This window comes from Melopsittacus undulatus, chromosome 19 (genome assembly GCF_012275295.1).
Source record: "Melopsittacus undulatus isolate bMelUnd1 chromosome 19, bMelUnd1.mat.Z, whole genome shotgun sequence".
NCBI lineage: Eukaryota > Metazoa > Chordata > Aves > Psittaciformes > Psittaculidae > Melopsittacus > Melopsittacus undulatus.
Window position 1 is genome coordinate 2052691 of NC_047545.1, and position 24092 is coordinate 2076782.

Sequence of the window (24092 nt, forward strand, 5' to 3'; positions counted from 1 at the left end):
AGGAAAGGGGCTGGATGAAGGGGAAGCCTGAGACTGGTAACCCAGTGTAAACCTGCTTGGTAGTTACTGCTTTTAAAGATGACCTCATGCTATTCTGGAACAGAAAAAGGCTGTTAGGGCGATGGCATTTACTCCTTGTCTGGGCAGAACAAAGGAGGCTCCATTTTTCTTTTACACTTCCTGCATCAGTAGCTTAACAGCTGAATGAGCTATTGAATTTTTTCCCCGAGTGCAGCACTTTTTTCTCTCAGCCTCCCCTCCTCCTTTAAGACCTCCACGTCTCTATGGCGTGTGACAGTACTTGGGGGGGAGACTGCAGCGAGAAGCCATCCCAGCATGGAGAAGCACTGGGCTTTGCTCTGCCTCTTGCTCCCCATGAGGGTTTAGCCACATTTCAGCTTTGAAATGCTCCAGCTTGTTTTCCACACTTTGTTCTGCATCACCTGCAGCTTGACCGGCATGCTCAATATCGGAGAGGGATGCCAAAGCATTTCACATGAGCAGTAAACAAGTTACCAAAGTGCCCTGTAAGCTCCTTTGGATTTACAAAACATCCCCTCATGCTGTCCCTCCCTAGAGAAATTACAGCATCCTTACAACAGGTTGTAACTAGGCCATGGATTTTGACATTCCACATCCCTCCTGCAGCCACCAGCAGCTCCAGCATGGCAGCAACAGGCCCTTTGGAGCTACCATCACTGGGGCCGAGCCTTGCACTCCAGCCCACTTTTAATATATTAGAAGCTTAAAATCCCATCATTACTGGCCCAAGAGAAGTCTCACCCTCAATTTTAGGTCCATACAGACAGCAATTCGCTCTTCAAGGTTAATTTCCACCCCCAACTCCAGTCTTTCTGTTTCCAGATGGAAACCACCCAAGCCAATGTGTCAGAGATTTGGGGGTTTCTGACACACAGAAGTAAACTGGGTTTTTGCAAAGCTGGGCAAACAGTGTGCCTGCTTTTCTATCAGTGTTGCAGCACTGAAACCCTTGAGCTCCAAGTCTCTGGGGTTTTCCCAAGCACTTCTATGGCATATGACATACAATGGGGCTTGAAGCCTGAAGCCACACAGAGTAGCGTGGCAGTGGGCTCAGCAGCCACCCAGCTGAGGTGACATGGGCTACAGCCCTAGTGCCCTAACAGGTTTATGCCCCAAGTTCAGAGGAGGCTTTACAAGCAGCATGGCTGTTCAAAGAGAAGGATAGCACAGCTGCTTGATACCCCTCCTGGATGCACATGTCACAAGTTAACAGCAACTAGGATGCAGCACAGACACAGGCAAGGGGGCATGTGCCTCAGATACAGCTGTCTCTTTACCATAAGATCTAGTCATTGCTTAAGTATTCTGTTTCTTGAACTGCTCTAGTTTTAAACTGTCCAAGGATTTTGGAAGGAGAAAATATCCCTAGAGATGAGTAGCTCCATTTCCTTCCCATTAAAGGCAGTGATTACCTGGCTGAGAGAGCGTGAAATCCTGCAGGACACATCTGCCAGCTAAGCTGCAGAACATCCACGAGACCTTGTGGTGTCTAGGGGAGCCCCACACAGTTAACTCACACTGTTGTATTAGGTCTGGCTTGAAACTCCTCCACTTTATCTGTGGCAGCTTTGGTGCCAGCTGAGTGGAAACCTGTGGCAGGACTGCCATGGCAATTACAACCAGCACCCCAGTGCTGCAGATCCTGCATCCCGACTCACTGCAGCACATTCCAGCTTCAGACTGCAGAGCACGAAGGCATTTCCATCAGTTGTTACCTGGAGCCATCACCCAGGAGCTGCATCACAGCCAGCTGGACACCAGGTTTGAAATGCAAAGCCATTTTCTCCTTGGCTTGTTGAGGGGGGGAGCTGCAAGACACATTCATGGTGCATAGAAGCAGCTCCAACAGCAACCACACTAGCCTGTGGCCAAGCAGTAGGGACCCTGGAGGGATGTGGCTACCCTCCTGAAGGTCTGGAGCCACAACTGGGCCTTCCTATTACTCCCCTGTGTTAGTACAATACAGGCGGCCAGATAAACAATAAACGTTCCACCATATAATTTAAACTAGGAACTAAAGCTGGGCTTTAGTGAAGGTGCTTAAGGGCTGTTCTGAGTGCAAGCAAATAAATCAGAACTTGCACTGCAAAGCCTGTTTGCTCATCATGCTCCCTGCATTTCTGGTCAGTGCAGTCAGAGGGGAAAACCAGCATACAAGCAGTGAGCTCTGACAGCTCCCACACCAGTGCTGTTATGAGAATCAGGCCACATTCCCTATATGCTGCTCATTCCCTATATGCTCTGGAGCTGCTGTGAAACCTTGAGCTCTCGGCCAGCAGCAGCTATTTAGGAAGGACAAACAAGCAGAAAAGCAGAACAAGCTCCAACACTGCTTTCAGTTGCCCACGCAGGTTTGATCTGTGCATGAGCAGCTCAAGGGCTTCTGCAGAGGCAAAACTGCAGCTCACTCTGGCAGGAGCCAGTGCTGCACCCCAAAACCTCTCACCCCCTGGCACAGCACTACAGGTTCTTGCTTTGAATCTGCTCCTTTGCAGTTTCCTCTCCTACTTCTCAGGTCCTCGAGTCCTACATTGCCCTGGCTGTAAGCACAGTTGAAGACACAAAGGCTTGGGTCTTCAATTATGGCCTGAAAAGAGAGAGGTACTGACTTACTGATTGCAGTGGGTAGATTGAGAACTAAATGTCTATATCCTGGCTAGACCACTTCAGATTTTGTCCTTGTCTGGGAGGGTTTGATAGCAGTTCCACATTCAACAGGAGGGTATAAAGACTAAGCAGGAAGCTGGGCTGTGCCATAGCACAGGGGTATTAAGTTATAGAAGGAGATAAAAGAAAGGGAAGTTTAGGCTGAGTATCACAAAGTTTCCTGGGAATGTCCCATAACTCCCAAGATCTGAGCTGGGAAATGCTGCAAGCATCAGCACTCAAGAGATTTAAAGCAGGCAGGGGAAGTTTTACCATGGCACAGTGTTCCATTCCCTTCTTTACTGAGCCTACAGAGAGTGCATCTTGAGGTCACAGGAATTTATTGGTCCCATGGGCAAAAGTTACTTCATCCCAAGAGCAGCAGATTGAAGGGCATCAGCCATGACACTGCTGAGCAAGCAGCCCGCAGCCAGCCTGGGTGCTGAGTGGCTGGAAAGGCTTTTGAAGTGACTTTGGAGCTTTCTACAGACAAGCAAATGCCCAAAGAGGGAGAACCCTCTGACTAAAGCAGCCACATCCATCTTGCCCCAAACGTGAAACACGGTACCAACCAAACCACTGTGCAGATGCGATGCTCTCATCTTCAGCTGTAAGCAGAGGAACAGGCAGATGGACCTGGACCTGCACACCAACACTTCAGCACTGCAAGGGAGAACTGTCAGCCACCCAAAAATCCCATTCTGTTTTAAAGTGGAGATCATCTGGTCACTGGTGCTTGTGTCCACCTCTTTTAAATACTACCTTTATTGCTGCCCCATCTCAAGCACAGGTGAAAGAACAAGCCTCCACTTTCTCCCTGGGAGCCTCAAAACCAGCCTTATCTTGGGAATGCGAAAAGGAGACACCAAACTGTTTTACAAGGGAAAAGGAAAGAAAACAGAGATGAGGGCACGGGAGCCGTTTTGGTAGAGAAAGCAGCAGAGAATTTCCCTGTCAGTAATGCAAGGCTATGAAAAGAAACAAGTCCCTGGCTTATCTACACTGAAGTAATCGTAATGCCCAGATAAAATGCTCTCCTTTAAAATACTATCTTATCAGAGGAATAAGTCTCTTTCCTGAGACTCCAAAACAGCCAGTATCTTCCTGTGCCACGTGAGCATTCAGACACATTCAAAGGCACCCCCTCTGCTTGCAATCTGGGAGCAGAATGCTTTTAGGGTTTATTATCTCAACCTTACTTTTCTTCTCCCCACAACAGGATCACACATTTAGCACCAGTCAGCCATATGGAATTTAATGATTACAAGAAATCCCTAACGTAAGAATCCAAGGACGAGCTTTAGGAGCATTGTGCCAATGATGGTCCCTATTCAGCAGAAGATACTGGGCCTTCTGCAGGGCTTCAGAGAGCTGTTGTGCTGAGCAAGCCCAGCAGAGCATGTTTATTGCACTTCACACAGCGCTGTCAGCAGGGGATGAAAAGGGCAAGGAGTTTGGTTTCAACTAACTTCATGTTTTCATTGTGGAAAGAGTATTTGGTGGGAATGACATCAGAACCACAAGCTACAATATCGTCATTGTATGGCTCGGCCTAGCTTGCTCCACATTGCTTGGGAAGATAGGGAACTGCTAAATAACCAGGGTAACATGGCTGTTATGAACCTTCTCAGCACAATATGCCCCTCAGCTACCTTTTCTTGTGTTACAGAAGAAGAAACAGGGTTTCTTCATTACATTTACTGTAGTTATTATACCTACGTGCATTCAAGCAGCATTTCAAAGAAGGTAAATATAACCCTCCAACCGCTGTTAAAGCAAGCAGCAGTTCACCCTGGTTGCCTTGTTTTCTGCAGTGACACTGTCAGCCCCAGCAGCATCCAGCTGAATAACCCGATGAGCAATCCCTTGGGCTGCCACAGAAGGTGTTTTCCCCTGGAGCCAGCACGGACACAACACTGCAGTTAAGAGTCAGCGAGGAGGTGGCAGATAGAGACCAGACACCTGGTCCCACACGTGTGAATCAGCCTGGAAGCAGAACGCACTATTCACTGTAACTTAACCTTTTAGGACTTCTATATGCCCACACAGAGATGTTTTGTTACTACCCTGCAGGCTGAGCTGAAGACAGTGTGGTCTGAAGCCATTCTGGTTACCCCTGGTGTCACTGCAGAGACAGTCACCTGGGAGGCTTAGATGAGGTCATCTGATGCTTTAGGACAAGATATCCCACACCGAGGAACTTGGGCCATCTGCTCCAGCATCACTCTTCATTATCAACCTTCACATCAGAATTCAAGGCTGATTTTTCTCCTTCTAGGCTTTGTCTGAACTGAAGCCAAGGAGTTCAGGGTGAACTCAAGGCCAGGTTGGACAGAGCCTTGGGCAACATGGTCTAGTGTGAAGCATTGCTGCCCATGACATGGGATGGAACTGGATGATCTTAAGGTCCTTTCCAGCCCAAACCATTCTGTGATTCTAAGTCTCCCCCTTCAGCTCACCGTCTGCAACATCAAAAAGCAAACAGATAAGCAACACGGCTGCCCGTGTTGGGGGAATTAATCCCCCCAGCCTATATAATAAGCAATAATAAGTAATCCTGTTTGTACGCCTGTTCTCCAGACAAGCTGCACACTACTGGGAAGCAGCATTCAGCTGCTGCTGAGCAAACAAGAAAAATGCTGACCAGCTCCTTGGTGAGTCTTGGTGCAGCACAGAGCTGTGAAGAAGCCTCTTTAGGAATGGTAGCCAAAAGCATTTCAGCCTGTTCTCTGTGACTGAAGGGGCTGACAGAGGGTTGGCTACTGCACACCTAAACCAGCTTCCAAATAAAGCACATAAATCACAGTGTATTTTTGGCTGTCAGCGCATTGCTTTACACTCTGTATATTCAGAATGCCTTTTTGAAGCCACATTAGCAAACCCAGAGGATTCACAATACTTGGCTCCTGCTGATGGTGTTTGCCACAGTCAGTAGTGACTACAAGGTTGGTCCTAAGGGCCAGATGGTGTTTGCATAATCACTGCATGTAGAAATTGTTGTCAGTCCACCCCATTTCAAAACATCATTCTATCTTTACCTTACACGAAAATACGAATGGTCTAAAGGATATTAGGAACTGCTAACTCTGGTCTGCAAAGCAAGGAGAATCAACTACCCAGTTGATTCAAATAGAATTGTGTATTTCTATGTTAAATTCCCAGTTGCTCTATCTTACAGCATCCAGACAGAAAGAGGCCTTTACAGTCCATCTCTCAGCTAGCAGAGCTTGAAACATCGACTGATGTTGGCCTTACTCTGTCAAGAACACAGAAGAGCTGGTTTTCCAGGTTCATAAATGACATCTTTAGTGAGAGCTGCTCATGCTCCTTTGCTTTGAACTGCAATTACTGCCAAAGAGCAGCCACAAGGAAACCTCCTTACTTGGCGCATCTGCTATGGATACATCTGGGTCACAACTTGCAAATGCTTTCTACTACTGTAGTGAAGAGTCCTCAAAGCTGTGGGTGAGGGTACTTGTTGCAAATACTCATAGGGCTAAGGATATAAGCAGCAAAATAGCACAGTAGAGCTTTCAAATACTAAATTGGGGTTATAGCAGTTGCATCTTGAGTCAGTGAAGAAACCAGATGCCCCCATATATGCAGCGAGAGCCTTTCCAATCTGTGTGAAACTTAAGGATGAAACACTCACTCCTTTTCCCATGGGTCATCTGAAAGATGCAAGCCTGTGAACAGTGGAGTGGAGCAATGGGTGTTTCAAGGGGAAGACACTGAATGCAAACATCTCTCAAGACATAATGTACCCCCAGTGAATCAAGGCAACGATGCACTGAAAAACACAGTGCCTAGGCAGGCGGCTGCAATGTTGAACCTTCTTTAGCAACACAGATTAAGTAAGACATTGACTCGACAGCCATGGGCAATATGTCCAGACACTGACTACAGACCTCAAGCAGTAAGAAAAGAACAGTTTCCACCAGCCTAACCCCTGAGTCCTTCAATGACCCTGAATTGAAACAAACATGATCCCTGCTCGTGTTAGTATCTCACCTGCTTACAGAGAGCTATGACCAAGGAGGAAAGCGATACAGGACGAAGTAAAGCAACAGCTATGACCCTGTAATTGCTGGGACCCCAAACGCACTGTGGGGTTGAGCTAAAGCAAACAAGCACATTCACAGCTCAAGGTATTCTGAAGCTGGGCTAGTGCTGAACTGCTCAGGGATGCTTATTCACTGCAGCTACTGCCTGCAGGGGGGATTCGTTTGTATTGAGGGCCAGTTCCTTCTAATTTCATTAGAAATGTGAGTGACCTTTAGCAGCAGAGACATCACATGAGTGTTAATAGAACTGCTTTCTTCAGACACCCACAAAACACACTGCTAGGAGAGGAGTCCTATGACTTTCTCTAGTCATCTTGTTTTCATTACTGATGTAGCTACAGAGGCCTTGGGAGAAACTCACAATAGGTCATAGATGAGGGCTCACCCTCTTTCCCTAAATCAGCTGCAGGCAAGCAAAACCCAAGTGGCTCACTTCCAAATGCGAATGAGGACACAGCCTCATCAGCCTGCTGACTATTTTTGCACTTGTTTCAACCACCAAAGCAGTGACTCTCAAAGGCCACCATCCCCATGTGACTGCAGTGTCTGTGCGGCTGTTTGCATGCAAACCCAGGTCTTTTGGTAATCCCGATGACTGCAACATCATGTGAGGGTTTGCAACAAGGAACAACTCCTACATCAGCGCTGGAATCTGCTGGGCAGGCAGGGAGAGGAAGCAGGTCGTGTTCTTTTGTCTCTTTTACAGGAAGAAAAATCATGTTGGGCTGGCAGTGGTTCAGCAATGAGCTCAGGGCTGGGACTGGGAACTGCTGGGGAAAGGCTGGGGCTGCATAGAAAAAGCAGAGAGGCTAAAGAAGGAACTTGCACACTGGGTGAAAGGCTTGTACCAGAAGGCACGTGAAGGATCTGCCTTCAGGTAATAGGTGACCTTTGGCTCACTGATTATTTTCCATAGGGTTGGTGCTTATATTTAGAAAAAAATAAAGCCCAGTTGTTAATCCCTGCCTAATTAACATCTTCATTTAGCAGCTGAAGTTATGAGGAACACATCACCAGTGCATTTAAAAGATACAGATTACATACACGTGCTACACACTGTCAGTTCCTACAGCTGATCCTATTTCCCCTCCTCCTTGCCCATTCCAATAATGCTTAGTCCAGTACTTGTTGCTCAGGAACTATATGCTAATTCTGAAAACACAACCTGACCCATTTCATTGTATTTTTCATCTTAAACCCTGCTGCATTCAGGTTAGCAGCAATACTGACCTTAAGGTCCTTTCCAACCCTAGTCTATGAATACACTCAAGCTGCTTAAAAACCTCTCCACTGAAGCACCAAGCTGAAAACTCCAGGCTGCTCATTCAACTCTTAAGCTTGCCAACAGCTAGACACTGAACAAGGTTAGGGACACGTATTGCACAATGTGGAATGACAGCCACAAATCCAGCCACCTAAATGGCAAGGTTTCTTTCTTCAACATCTGATGCAAGTCCTGTTTGCACTCAGCTACAGGTCAGCCTCTGCCAGCAACAGAAGATGCAGCCTCCAGAAGACTATTGTCAAGCTTCTGAAAGAAAGGGGTGAAGTAAACCAAAACTCTTTGTACAACGTAATGGGATTGTTTTCCACCACCACTGGAGAATGGTTTTCAGGCACTCAGCCAGCCCCACTTCAAAGAACACAGACACATGTGGTTACTTTACTGAGCAGCTTTGTGCTTTAACATTAACCACCCCAGAAACGAAGGGCAGGCTCAGCCAGGCAGCCCGGCCACTGTCACTTTGATGCAGGAGGAAATACGTCAATGGGCTGCATCAGTGCAGGGGCTGCAGGTCAGGGAACCCTCCTCCAGCATCTCCCTGCCAACGCAGTGGGTACCGCTCCCCTCCGCAGCACTGTGGGCTCAGCCAGAGGAGGGGGAGGACCACAAACCACAGAGACATCGCTTTTCACAACAGGAAAAGGACAAAGCTGAGTCAGATGCTCACCCACAGGCAGCTCTTTGGAAGGTGTGGAGGTAACACGGCGAGGGCTGGAGCTGTCCCATGGCCCGGCTGGGGGGGACCAAGGATGTCCCTGAAAGAGCTTGGAATGGGGATGCAACTACTCTCATTTCATCTCTCTCAAAGAGACAAAGGAAGAGGTTGTCCTGATGCCACAACTCTCCTGCTCTTGCTCAGGCACCATAAACCACCCCCCCCCCCCCCAGTTAAAAAGCAGAGTAAGCCAGGCAGGCACAATGACAGGGGCCACATTTATGCTGCAACACCAGGCTTTCCTGCAATTGCGTTTTAATACAGGACCATTAACTACCTGTTTCAGGCTTGTTTTGCAACCGGCTCCTGACTGTCTACAGAGCTTAATTTAGACGTATGAAAAGAGACAGGTCTTAACTAAGCAAGAAGTGCAGTTTCTAGCAGCCCTGTTTTGCTATGAGAGCTATTTGTCAATTGCTCAGATTCCAAGTAGTTAAAAACTGGGCTTCGTTCTCACTTCCCACTGTTTAATGTGTTCCAAGTCTGGCACTAATCTAGCTATACCCAAAAGGCCCTGGACCTAAAGCTTATTGCACAATGGCTCTTTTCTGAGCAGGTTTTCAAGCGATGCAGCAGGTTACAATGGGGCATAAAGTGTCAGCTAACTCCATCAGCACAAGGGGAACGCATCTCAACCCACCTGCAGACACTACAAGCCTGATGCTATCACTGAGAGATCCGATTTGTATCAGGCTCATCCTGGAAAAGCCAAGAGAAAGCCCTGCAGATGCCTCAGTTCTTGTGCACCACACACAACATTCCCAAAGGACTTCCAGCAAGAAAAGCAGGAATTAAGAACTACATCAGGGCCACGCTGCCTCATCAGTGGAAGGCAAAGGTTATTCCTAACAGTTAGCTGGAGTAAAAAACAAAGTCCTCGTGCTATACAAGAGCCTCAAATGACTCCTGCTACTTGCCTGAAGTTGCACATTCACACTGATTTGATAGTGCTGCATCTACTTGGAGTCTCCATACTAAAAATACAGGAAGAAAGGCAGGATTTAGCATTGTGTGAAAATGCCTGCCTGGGTTTGGTGGGGCGGCCACAAGCTGCTTTAGTATCAGTTGCTACTATGGCTATAAAAAACGCCTGTTGGGATACTTTGCAGTGCAAACTTTCTCTTGTCCTGCAACAAGCTTGGTTTGGGCTGTAATGTCCCACACATGAGGTCCTGGCTTGCTTCCAAGCCAAAAAAAGAGGGACTAAAAGCCAGTTTGGAGCAGGCTGGAAACTGGTGAAGTTGCTTATCCTGAAGACCACCAGGGATTAAGGCAGCACATCCATGGCTCAAGCACTCTCTTCAGCAAAGCCTTAAAGTAACTCAAAGTGCTCTAGCAATAGGATCCAATTATTGCCAGCTTGCACACCCAGAGCTAGTATGTTTGCCAGTCATGGCTTAGACCTGACAACTTCATGTGTCTGACAGCAGCAGATCTGCTGCTTGCAGTCACCAGCCTGCACTGGGCATCTTAAAGAGGGACTCATGACACATACCTCTGCGGTCAGAAGTACGTATGAGCCAGCCCAGCTGCAGTATGACCAGCCTGGTCACAGAACAAAGGCAATAACTACAGGATAACAGGGAGCACCAGCAGAAGGAGAAGCAAGCAGAGGGAACACCCATTAAAGCATTCAGAGTCAGGACACATCTCATGCTGCCACCCACAGCTGATGTTCCAGTGATCCAACCACAGCTTGCGGGGGACAGAGGAGCTGAGCTGCATTCAATGTGCCAGCTGCTGGCCAGGCACCTCCAGCTCTTCCACCTCTACCAGTTTCATAGAATCACAGAATGGTTTGGGTTGGAAAGGGCCTTAAGATCACCCAGCTCCAACCCCCCTGCCATGGGCAGGAACACCTCACACTAAACCATATCAGCCAAGGCTTCATCCAACCTGGCCTTGAACACTGCCAGGGATGGAGCATTCACAACCTCCCTGGGCAACCCATTCCAGTGCCTCAGCACCCTCACAGGAAAGAATTTCTTCCTTAGATCCAATCTAAACTTCCCCTGTTTAAGTTTTAACCCATTACCCCTTGTCCTGTCACTACAGTCCCTAATGAACAGTCCCTCCCCAGCATCCCTATAGCCCCCTTCAGACACTGGAGGCTGCTCTGAGGTCTCCATGCAGCTTCTCTTCTCCAGGCTGAACAGCCCCAATGTTCTCAGCCTGGCTCCATACAGGAGCTGCTCCAAAAGCTTTAGTGCCTGACACCCAGACCCTTTGCCCTACAGATCACGCTACAGTTGAGCCTTGGGAGCACGCACACACATGTGCACACATGTCCTTTGAAGACAAACACCACTTACACCCAGTGAATCAGTGTAAATCAGCCCAGCTCTGAGCACTGCAGTGGAACAGGCTCATTTCTGTTAATGTCAGAGTAGGAGTTTGCAGCAATTCGGTGCCAGCTCCAGCGCTGAAGGATGCAGTGTGCTAGCATTGCCTTGAGGTATTAAGTAAAATCAGTCCCAAATTTAGGGATTGGCTAAATATTCTGCTAATGTGTTCCTAAATGCAGTTTGTTAAAAATAAAAGGGTTTATTTTCATGTGGCATACAGCGCATTGCATCATCTGGCATGTGTGGCGAGACAGATGGTAGGAATAAGACAGAGTCTTCCCTTCACAGCATTTGCAACCATGTTAGGAGTGTCTTCAAATGACTGCTTTATAAGTTTCCCAGAGGCTGTTTAAGGCAAGAGGAATTGAGAAGCAGGAGATCAGCGCTCCATTAACTACAAGTGGTTTTGACCAGGTTAATATTCCACAACTTGTGAAGCAATTGGTGACACTTAGGACGGGACAGCAGGTTCCCAGCTTTGCAGGAATCCTGTAACTCTCCTATTCCCCCCCCCAGTCACCTACTTCGTCAGCATCAGCCCTAACTGCTCCTCCAAGTCAGTGCCTCAGAGTAAATACCACCTTAAAAGCCACTTTGACCCAATGTTGCACACCTGTAACATCAAATCCCTTGCTCCTCAAAGAAGGTCACTGAAGACAGCATTACCACCTCACTCCCACCAGGATCACATGAAGATCTGGCTGCCAGCCTGAAACTGTTGGCAATTTGATGGCAATAGGAAGATGACAAAATGCCTGCTCAAATCCATGAGCAATAGACAAGTGTGGTGACATCTGGCTTGGAATTACAAGTAGAGAAACTGCAATATCTCAATGTGGCAAAGTCTATCAGCTTTTAGCTGATACCCTCCACAAGTAAATAAGCACAAGTAAGTAGACCTATGGAGACTGAGGAAGTGCATTTGAAAGCAACATCATCCCAAAGTTAAAAGCAACAGATAGCTCTCTGTGAGCCTCTTGGCTCCTGTATAGCCTAGAGCTCCAGATAAAGTGTCTGAGATAATAAAGCTCCAGCACTGAGACCATAGAAGTGAGGCAGAGCTCAGGTACCACACAGCTTCCCACCAGGGTTTTGCCTTGCTACAGCCCATGAAAGCCATGGGAGCATCCTGCTGAGCCATCCCCACCACTCAGGGGATGGCCTGTGATGATACAGCTGCCTCTTGCACTGCTCTGGCTGTACACTGGCAGCATTAAGGCAATTACAAGGCCATGTGCTGCACTTTCCTTCTAGCAGATTCCCATCCAAATGAACAAACACCTTAAAGTGCCAGGAAGGAAGCAGTTCTGCATGTACTTAATGCAAGAACTAGAGTTCCTTGAAGATACCTGGGAAGTGCTGGAGGAGTGGAGACTGGTTAACCTGCTTTAAGCCACTGCAGCAGTACCTCTGTAGCAGTCACTGCTTTCTAAGGGTTTCAATCTGAGGTACAGCAGCTGTCCAAAGCTATTTGCAAGTTTATTGTAAGCAAGTCCAGCTTCTCAGGGCTCTGCTTCAAGCAAGAGGGGGCAAACTAAGCTACAAGTTCTGTGTCCAAACAACATAAACTAATTCTTTACTGAAGTGGTGCAGAACTACCCCAAACCCCTGGAAGAGGAGTCTGAGGCACCACGGGCAGAGGAACAAATGAGCTGCAGGGTAAGCCTGTGGCTGTGCTGCTCGTAGTCTTCTCCACTAAGGCTTGGCTTTAAAAGCTTGGGAGCAGCATGAAGTGAAGTGCTATCACAGAAGCAGAACTTAAATTAAACCTCTGATGTAGCTTTGCATGGGAAAAGCCACATGCTGTATTAGTTTATACACAGCACCCAGGATGCTGAAAGAGTCCAGCAAACCCATGGCTGTTTGGAAGACACCAGTGGTTCCTGCTCACCTTCCACCCACTCTGCCCAGGAGCTGGGTTGCAGCTCAGCACCTATTTCCATCTCTTGTCAAGCTGTCCGGGTACACCAGTCAATGTCAATTGAAAAGCAGTGCTGCACTTGAGCAGGTAACTTGTGGATGAACTCAAAGGGAGTCACAGCTCAAGGCATCTCAGAGCATGAAGCAGCCTGAAGTTATGGATGGGTTAAGATCACAGAAATGTGGAGTAATTCAACATGCTCCAGAAGTGTCCGGACCTTGAGCTGCAGAGCTCAAAGGACAGATGTTTATTCCCCCCTTTAATTTCTGTTCAAGTCACAGAAGTCATAGCACTAATCCTATCTCCTTCATAGCTTTTAAGTTGAGGGATCAAAGTTGTGCAATGTCTTGAAGACTGTTTCAATTTCAGTTAAGGATCTCTTCTAAAGAATAATAATAAAAAGTGTTTTTTTTAATAGGGGAAATTAAGTTAAAATGCTTATGTTCTAGTGAAAATTAAAAGGAACATCAAAGTGAAAATCAGGCAGCTTCATTTCACCCATCTATTCCTAAAAAGGATGACTGTAGGCAATCCCCTTTCAACAAATGCCAGAATGAGGACTTCACTTTTCAAGCAAAGCATTTCAAAGCACTGCCTCACCTACCTTCGCACCCACAGATACCCCCAGCCTCACATCAGAGCATGAAATATGCGTGGAAACTCCTCTACCTGGTCCCCAATCCTCTTCAAAACTGCTCTCAAGAGCAACAAGCAAATCTCTCCTCTGTTCCCACCCGGAGGCACAAGGAGAAGGGAGGCAAACGAGGCACTTGCTCAGGAGGTTACCCTAGAAAGGGCTTTGTTTTGTTCTCCCTGCCCCTCTGTCCTCAGCTGGATCACACACAGCTTTCCAGTGCTGGCTTGATCAGAGCTAACACGCTCAGCTGCATTTCATTGTTCACTATGACAAGTGACCTCTGAAATTTCACCTGATAACTACAGGAGGTTAAAATCCGGTGCAGAGCGTGGTAAACATTTCTGAGCTATTATTAGCCAAAGGAAAGAGTGTGACTGAGCTCTTTCAGCAGCCAACACAGGCTGCTTGCCCCGTCCTGCTGCCAGGGACATGCAATACCTTTGCTGGGGCTGCACCAGGACAGGCCACGGCTGTAATGGAGTGGATTAAAATCCAGTGCTGCCAGTCAGACTTCACCAACAACCCACCCCGGGTGTACGCATAGGGATGGTTCAGCCATCAAACCCAAGCACTGCTCCTAGAGTGTAGGGGAAACTGAGAAGCTGCAGAGTTTTCCAATCCATTTATCAGAGATGCTCATTTGCCCTCCTCTGCATCCAAGGAATTGAGGAGATAAATGATTTCTTCAGAAGCAAAAGGCCAAACTTCCCCACATGAGGGCAGCAATTAGGACATGATTAGAATATGACCATTCCCTCCTTCCTCCCTCCCTATGCACACTGATCCTGGGGAGTTGTTTGTCTCCACTCTCCATTTGTCATCCTCACTCAAAGAGCACATGAGTCAGACTGTGCACCACAGATGCTGCTGATAAAAGCACACTCCATTTGGGAATATTAGCTACCCTGCAGAACAAAGGCAGCTAAAAAATAAATCCCCATCCACTGAGTCCAAATCAGCTATGCCAGTAAGTGCCTGGTAAATGTCACTGGCTTTACACTTTGTATAAACATCAATCTTCGGATGGTCCAGATTAACTCCACGACTCCTGCAAGATCAGAAGCACACACTTTATCAAAGGTCAGCAGCCAGGTTCCACCTTGAGCATGGAACAACCAGTGCCTGTCCCAGCGCTGCTCACTGTAGCTCTGTCCCAGCAAATACCACAGAGAGGAAAGAGGAGATACATCACTCACTTGCACACAGCATCCTACCCAGGGTGAACTTTTGCTATGTATAACTTTCCAGAGCAGCAAATATTCACATGGAGCAGTCATAGCAGCTCAAGCCTTGGCCAGGTGGAACTTGACCCCAGAGCTCATAATGAGCAGATCATAATGCTCCTTTCAGGAGGATTATCCCATTATCTAAAAACCAACCAAACCAAAAATCCCCCAAAAATCACACATGAAAAAAACCCCAAACAAATGAAAAACCCCACAGTGACCCAGCCAGAAGGGTACAACTTGTCTCTTTTAGAGCAGTGCAGCCTGTCCTGACCAGAAGCAGGAGTCCTCTGCTGTCAGCACACAGCACAGATGCCTGGAACAAGCTGCTCCTCCAGCATCAGCCTGTTCTGCTTGTGTCCATTTGTTCTTTGTAGCACTCACAAAGTGGTTCTGCAGAATCCCACAATTAGAACAGCACAAACTCTACAAATGGCACAGATTAAGGCTCCTCTGCTCAACTTCCAGGTTCAGATTAATTTGTGGACAGTGTTTTGAAGCTGTGAACTTCAATGAAAGGAGAAGTTTACAACAGAAAGGGTCAGCCTCTACACATACAGCTTCTATAGTGCTCAGGCTGCAGCAGGATTCACTGTGCAAAGCTGCTCATCCTGCATAGCAGCCAGGAGAGGAAGGAAAATGTGCAGGAAACCAGCAGTCCATAGCTACTGGTTTTATGATTTCTAAAGCTCCAGGACTTGAGGGTCATCCCCTATGACCACTGGATCTCATCTGCTCCTTCCAACATAAGAAGCAGCTTACACAGCACTCACTGTGTGCCAGCACCTCAGCCCACCTGGAGTCCTGCATCCAGCTCTGAGGTCCCCAACACCAAAGGGACCTGGAGCTGATGGAGCGAGGCCAGAGGAGGCCATGGGGATGCTGCGAGGGCTGGAGCAGATCCCATAGGAGCCAGGCTGAGAGAGCTGGGCTGGGGCAGCCTGGACAAGAGCAGGCTCCTGAAGGGGAGACCTGAGAGCAGCTCCAGTGCCTAAAGGGGCTGCAGGGAACCTGGAGAGGGGCTTGGGACAAGGGATGTAGGGACAGGCCAAGGGGAATGGCTTGAACCTGCCCGAGGGGAGACTGAGCTGAGCTTTGGCTCACTGTATTGCCAAGAGAAGTGTGGCTTGCTGTTTCTCCTGCACACAGCCTAACTGAACGGTTACTGCGTGACAAATGACCCTGTGGTCACCCAGATAAACAACAGAAGCTCCTGTGGTCATCAGTGTGTACTGCTGTCACTGTCAGAGCACCAGGCTATGGTTCTGTGGCTTTTATCTGGGGAAAAACAGTGCTATCTGGGGGGAATCAGCATCAGCCATAAGGCAGATTCAAAAGCAGCAGGTACAGCAAATAAAATGTTAATCAAAACAAAGCTTAATGCATTACAGGTCTGCACCGAGAACTTGTTTGTCACCTCTCCAGGTCTATTACAGGCCTCCTAAGGCGAGATAAGCTTAGCACGTCCATCAACTTGAGCAGAATAAACTCACCATCAGCACAGCCATGTGGTTAGTCTTCACTGTGCTGTAACTTTGTCTTGTAGGGACAAACTACAATCTGTTGGACTTGCTTTGTACATGAAGGATAGCTTCTATCTGCCCTCCAGCTGTTTTCACCCATTGATGAATGCAAACAACTTAATTAAAAGCACTGGCGTTAACTCTTCATCACATTTTGAAGAAGACAAAAGCAGGAATGTAGCCCGCTTGAGTCACACAGCGGGCTGTACAGCATCCTACCATCAAACCTAACCCCACAGTCCTCCTCATTTTCCTTTCCACATAAGATTGATCATAAATGAATCAGCTGCTTTTGGCCTGTTGGGCAGCTCGAGATTAGGTCACAGAATCATAGAATGGGTTGGGTTGGAAAGGACCTTAAGATCATCCAGTTCCAACCCCACTGCTATGGGCAGGGATGCCTCCCATTAGACCATGTCACTCAGGGCTCTGTCCAACCTGGCCGGGGATGGAGCATTCACCACCTCTCTGGGCACCCTCAGAGTAAAGAACTTCTTTATATCCAACCTGAACACAGGATAAAACACATGGAAGCCTTTCAGTTACCCTCCTCCACTCCAAGCTCGGTGGTACTTCTGTGCCTGATTATATCAGACACCCTTTCTTGCACAACAGCTTCAGGTCTTGAGAGTTGAAGCCTTGCTGATAGATCCCCCCCTGCTGTCACCTCTTTTTGGACCCTTCAATAAGGTAGCAGTTAAAGAAGCCTTCAAATCAGCCACTTGGAAAAGCATGGAGCTAAGAGTCTACAAACGTGTCAGAGGGAGGCTCTTAATGGCAAACTAATCAGCAATTTATCTTAATAGTACATTAAACCAAACAACCTCTTTGGCAAAGATGAAGGGCTCCAGGCCTGCTGATCTTACAGCAACAAATACTTTGGTATTTCTGGCAACATTTTGGTACATTTGGTATATTCTGGCAACAAAATAAGTGTCTTTAAAATACCAGATATTTCTGGACAACAGAGCTCCCCATCTAATTTATGGCCTTGCTACCAACGTGGGAAACTCATGATGAGAAACAAGTGAGGTGCTGCTTGCCACCTCCCCCCTATCCCAACAAACCCTCTTAAGCTACTTCCCAAGTGCTTCCCTCCTGGTTCCCACAGTGTCACACTGTGTCTTATTTCAGCCAACCATAAAGGGTGAATAGGACAGAGGGCAAAGCCTGCAAAGCCAAAATGTAACTTGCAGATGTAGCAGCCTGTAGACCAAACAGAGCACAGAGCTGTTTGCAAGGGCTCTTTAAATCATTATATCCCTGTTCCTTGTGAAATGACCTGCAGACATTGTGACAACTTGAAGAGCACATAAGCCGAACCATGCGGTTTCTACAAAGCTGCTCTGAATTCTTCATACATCGGGATGTATTTATCAGCTCCAGAAAAGGCTGCCTCAAATGCAACCAACTCACAAGCTTTCCACCTGAAATCACCCACATAAACAGCCCGAACACGAAAAAGGAAAGGCAAAACACAAGTATTAATCTGCTGGATGAAGCTGCTCACTCACATTCCCCTTCAGAGAGCGCGAGCAGGACTGGAGCACTCAGCCTGTGCTGCATACCTATTCAGACCAAAGATCCAGCTAGCATGAGCTTAGGGCTCCACGTCAGGGCAGCAGGAGCAAGACACAACCACAGTAAAAACGTATTTCTCAGGCCCTTCCTGGAACTCCCTCAAACTGAGCTGCCTGTTGATTTAGGCAGGCACCAATCCAGGCAGCACTGGCACTGAACCAAGTTTCAGCAGCAGCTGCAGTCCTGAATACTGGTTTTCCTCTCTCTCTCTGCTTGGAATCATGTAAATAGCATTTCTGTTTGCCATTAATCCGTCCGTGCTTGCAATTCCCGGAGTTACCACTGCTGGGAACAGACTTGGGTGTCTCCAGATGCCCAAGGCTTCCCTGCCACATGGACCTGCAAACAGCCCTCCAGTGCAGAGAACAGCAGTGGTGGGACTGGCAGGACAACCAGCAAGGCAGAGGCATGGTGGTTATGGTGATACATGCTACCATACATGCTACTATGGTGGGGAACACAGAGGAAACTGCAAGAGAAATCAGGAGCAAGATGCCAATGTCTGGATGTGGATAATCCTTCCACAAACACAACTTTGTGACATAGGTTTGGAAGCTAATGACTGTGAAGAAATTCCACAGGCTTTTCTGGGAAGCCTCTGCAAACCAGGGATGCTTAGTGATAGGAATTTCACAGGGGATTTCAGCCAGAGGACCAAAGTAATCTGTTCACCACTCATAGTCTACAGTGGGTAAGGAAATCACTGAAAGCATTAAGAAATATTGTTCTAGCTCAAATTTATGCTTTACTGACCGTTTTCATTGCCAAGTGAAGTATCAAGGCAAAGCACACTTAGAACAATGGCATCTTTACCTCTATTAATTTCAGTGTAATATTAAGAAGGAGCAATGGTGTAAAGGAGCCAAATTATTGCTCTCTGAACATCTGAGACTGGAGGAAGCCCTGACAGCAACAGAAAGAAAGGGGTGAGGGTTGCACATCACCTTCAACCCACATTAATTCTGCTATTTGTTCGAGGGAGGAAAAAATAAAGCAGTTGGATATTACAAGAGAGAAATCAAACTGCAGAAATGCAGCTGTGGAAGTGCAAGCTTCAAACCTAGGAAAAGGATGCAGGAACAGCCTCCAGGCAAAAGCTGTTGAAAGAAACAGGGTGTTCAGACTAAGGTCTGAACCGGGAAGAAAACCCACTACTACCACCAGGCTCCATCAAAACCAAGCAGGTTAAACTCAGCTTTGATTAAGCAAAACTGACAGGCGAAGAGCTGCATTCTGGAACAGTTTCATACAAACCCTTATGGCATATTCCCAGGCAACCTAAAGAGACAAGCAGGATTTGGCCTTTGAAGCAGAGGCTCCAGAGGTGGGATGGTTGCCACCATGTGCCAGCCAGGCGCTAGCCACAAGCAGGTTTTTGGGTGCTCAGGCCACACGGGCTAGTGACACATGAGAAGCATTAGTAAGACAACTGAGTACTGCTTGAGTCACCCAACCACAGGAAACTCACCGGAGATCACCACATCTCCCCTCCCATCGTGGGAAGGGAAAGGGAGATGTCAAGGAGGGCCAAGGCAGACAGACGACCTCCCAAGCTGGGTAACCGTGCAAGATGATTCACACAGCCCCAGCCGTGTGAACGGCCTGGAAGCACATCACTGCTCTTCCCCATCCTACAGTAAATACTGGACCAAAGCCATTTTATTTCTCTCATGGAGACTCCCAGGGTTGTTTTGGCACAAAGACAACGGAGCAGCAGTTCCCATTCTCCAGCTATGGCAGTTCAATCCAACTCAACTCGAGCTCTGAGCTCACCTCCCCTCCTGATGCCTTTCAGGGTCCTTAAGGGACCATGACTACCCTTTTTGCCCAAGCCTTCCAAAACCAACTGCACTTAAACTGAACTTGTTGGGCCTGTGAACCCTATTTCAAGCCATTCTTTCCCAGTAACGCATTTCCCAGGTGTGATGCTCAAATGGCAACCAGCAAGAAACATGTTCTTGCTGTGAAATCCAGCACATGACTGTGGGAAAGGAGAGGTCATTCCCCAAAGCTACTGAAAACAAGAGGCGTCAACTCATTTGAAGGACATCAGTACCAAGACAGACCAAAGGAAGCATCAGATCTAAGAGCAATGGGAAGAGATACCACCAGCAAAAATAAATACACTTTGTGTATCCCCATGTGATGCATGCAGCATTTCAGTCATACCCACTTCAAGTATTTCACATCCCTTCAAGCTGGAACGCAGATTTTGGGTGTTAACTGCACTCTCACACCCTTATGCTTATTCAAGCAAACCATGGGAGATGAGGGTAGATAGCCCTTATTGTTGTCTTGGACATACCTCTGAACCTGAACCCCTGCATAAGTTCTCCCTTCTCCTTTTTCCACTATTCAGCAGCTTTGAGAAAGTGGGAAAGGAAGCCTTTCCCAACTGTTCTGCACAACTACCCTCTCCGCATCTCCGGTTCCACAGTCAGGCACACAACTCCATCTATTGTGGATCTTCAGCCACCTTCATGCTCTGCATCGATCACAGTCACTGGGTGTGACTCTGGCAGAAGCAGAGTCTTCACTGCAACAAGGAAAGGAAAGGAAAAGGAGAGAAAGGGACCGCTCCTGTTGGCAGAGCTTTGCAGCTGTAGCAATACTTTATAAGGAAATCTCTTGGACAAAACTGCCTGTCCTCATGGTACTGAGGCTTTTTTGTGTTCTCTTGCAGATGCTTTACAAGTCCTCATAGCAGGTATCTCATAGAGAACCAAAGCTGTCCCCAAGCTGGGGACTATCTGTAGAAACACCAAAACAGATTGGAGATCTGCTGTGGAAATAAAGCATCCCTTTGGTTCAGAGCTACTAAAGCCAAGACCAGAAGATGCAAAGATGAGTCCCAGAAGATTCACCTTTAAGAAGCTTCGAGTACAGATGATACAATACAGTTTAATCAGGCTTTGGCCAAACTGTGGCTATGAACAGTCAGACCTGCTAGTTCACTTCCAAATGCTGACAATCAATTACATATAATCAGACTATGGCAATATTCAAATGGGAGGCTTCCAAGGAAAGTTGTTCCTCATTTGTTTGTACTGTTTCTTCCAGAGCAGTGATTTACTATAACTGTAGCTGGCACAGTGCTGGCCTTGTCCTCATGGTTACACAGAAAGTCTATTACTTAGGTCTAGACTTCAAAAAGATGAAGAATCCCAACACCACTGTCTTAGCTCAACTCCAGCTCAGGCTGGAGGCACTGAGGTCAGAATTACATCAAAGCCATCGAGGCATAGGATGCATTGTCTGTGTTTTGGGGCTGGTTTGGATTTTTCTCCCCAGACAAAGATACAGCTGCCAGACATAAACTGAGGAAAGCGATAGGTAAGAAGCAGCAATGCTGTTCTGAACCTGAAGCACAGCACCCAAACTAATTGGTGACTCATTTGGCTCTTCCTAGACACTTTTGCACACACATTTTTCCCTGTGGCACTGGACGGTGGGGAGCAAATGACAATAAAACTGAGTCACCTTAGGCTGAGGTCTATGGAAGGTACAGCTCACGCATGAGCTCCTGTGTGCACAGAGCAGAGGAGAAACCCAAAGCAGAGACTGCTCCAGTCCAAGCTGCCCCCAAAACTTACAAACCAAAAAGGCAGCTTTCCTCTCAGATTTTTAACTGAAATAGCTCAGTGTCTATTAAGCCAATTGCAACTGGTTTTAACAAATGGCATTTGGGGATTCCAGGTTCATTCCAGTGAACAACAGCACCAAGCGACTGAAATTTGCCAAATATCCACTTTATTTTAGTAAGTATGAACAAGATATGAAAATGCCAGAGGGTGGGGGCTGTATGCACAGCTATTAAAGGTGTCTGGCAGCTTAAGTGATCTGGAGACAGTTCTAGGAGTCCAAATTGAAACAAACACTGAGCAAATGAGCTGGTGCAGAGGAGCAGAGGAATGCTGGCCTCAGGGCTGAGGAATGCAAGCCTGTCCAGACAGCAAGAGCAGCTGTACGTGCACCCTGCACTAGGATGGGAAACTGGCTGGAAGGAGGTAAAAAGTTAGTGCTGTTTAGTCACTTTTATATAAACCTATACTTAGAAAAACCAGCTAAACACATAACCCGTTTAATGACAATATACCTCTGCAACTCTGTTCTGCAATCAGAAAGCACAAATTCAATGGGATTCACAGAAGAGATTAAGGGTTTTCACACTAGAAAGTCAGAATTCAATTCTAGAAACATGGATTGTTCACCTAAATCCCCTGCACCGTCTCAGCCTAATTTCCCAGTCAGGCAGATCCTTTCCCCATGTTGACAGAGGAGGAACTGTTCTTCCAGTTAAGCCCACAGCCAGAGCTTCCCATCTCACCAGAAAAGGCTTCCTTTAAAACCCACAGCAAGCATTATTGCACACCAATAGAAAAGTGCTTAGGCAGCTCTAAACTTCAAAAGGATCACAAGCCAGACAAACCCTGCTGACCTGCACCACAGATGCCACCATACCATCTCCTTAGATCTAACCTGAACTTCCCCTGTTTCAGTCTGAACCCATCACCCCCTGTCCTATCACTGCAGTCCCTGATGAAGAGCCCCTCTCCAGCATCTTCGTAGGCCACCTTCAGATACTGGAAGGCTGCTATGAGGTCACCACACAACCTTCTCTTTTCCGGGCTGACCCATACAAATACATGCCCCTTTACTTCGAGTTTCAGTGTTTCCAAGGCTGATTTAGTTATCCTGGCTGCTTGCCCATTTGGCAAGGACAGGACAGAGCAGCGGCTTGCCCAAACTTCAGGGCAAGCTTCCTTCCCAGATCTCCAAAGCTCCTCAGCCAGGGCTCTTCCAAAAGCCTCAACTGCTATCTCAGGCCAAGGAACAGGAGAATAGGAAACCAGGCTCTGTTTACTGCTATGTGTTGAGAGGAAAGCCCAGGGGGGCTGTCACTGCTGAAGGTTAACTCCATCCCCAGGTGGAGCATGTGGGAGGGCAGGAAGGACAAAAAGCAGAGCCACTAAGAACTGACTCAGCAACGCTCACCCCCTCTCATTATCTCACATCTTCAAGCAGAAATGTTAAAATACACTTTCTAAATGAGATGGTTTATATAATGCTGCTGGAAGCAGACAGACAGTGTAACTCATGCAAGTAACCAGGAGCACAGATGCACTGGGAAGCTGCAGATGATCACATCACGAGTCAGTAATTGCAGGCTGCAATTACTTAACATGCAGAGCACATTTCAGGGATTAATGCAGGAGGAGGCTGAAGGACAGGCAGCCTTCCCATGCAGGAAGGGATGGGATTACAGCCCACACGAGAGGAAGGGAGAGTCCCACCCAGCACTGCAAAGGGCAAAGTCTTACTCCTGGCTGTCAACATGAGCTGGAGCATTCAAACACCACTTGTTTTGCAGACACCACAGGGCAGAGTGTGTTATTTCCCCTGTAAACAGCTAACAAATAACCCTCTAACCCTTCTGTTCCCAGGGATGCACGCTTACAGCCCTCAGACACCAAAAAACGCCTGTTGAATCTATGGTTTATGTAGCAACACCCATGGAGATGCTTGTATGAGTAGTGTGCTGCAGTGACAGAGACAAGCTACTGGTCATTAAGTTTTTCCTGTGAAAAGCATTAGTTCTTTATGCAGCCTGCCTCCTGCTATGGTTCCACATCTGGACAGAGGGCAAAAAGCACTCAGTGTGCACCCATAAGCCATCTCCAAGGGGAAAATACATCAAGCAGAGAGGGCTGAAAGCTGCCCAAAAGCCTGGCCACAAGTTTTTGTATGAAACACCACCTTATTTAGACAATTTGAAGTATGCTACAGAGGGACACCAAAAAACGCCTGTTGAATCTATGGTTTATGTAGCAACACCCATGGAGATGCTTGTATGAGTAGTGTGCTGCAGTGACAGAGACAAGCTACTGGTCATTAAGTTTTTCCTGTGAAAAGCATTAGTTCTTTATGCAGCCTGCCTCCTGCTATGGTTCCACATCTGGACAGAGGGCAAAAAGCACTCAGTGTGCACCCATAAGCCATCTCCAAGGGGAAAATACATCAAGCAGAGAGGGCTGAAAGCTGCCCAAAAGCCTGGCCACAAGTTTTTGTATGAAACACCACCTTATTTAGACAATTTGAAGTATGCT

The 24092-nt window shown here is 47.3% G+C and overlaps 1 protein-coding gene across 3 annotated transcripts in view; it reads right to left on the reverse strand.

Moving 5' to 3' along the window:
• The window catches only part of GNG7 (G protein subunit gamma 7), a 58762-nt gene that overhangs the window by 10109 nt on the left and 24561 nt on the right, over nt 1-24092 (reverse strand). Inside the window, exon 1 of one of the 3 annotated variants that reach the window (XM_034071009.1) lies at nt 8705-8815. The exons of the other annotated variants lie outside the window; for them this stretch is intronic. The gene's annotated coding sequence lies outside the window, so the exon portion shown is untranslated. Of the gene's footprint in view, nt 1-8704; nt 8816-24092 lie in introns of those variants that run through there. 3 annotated transcript variants of the gene reach the window in all.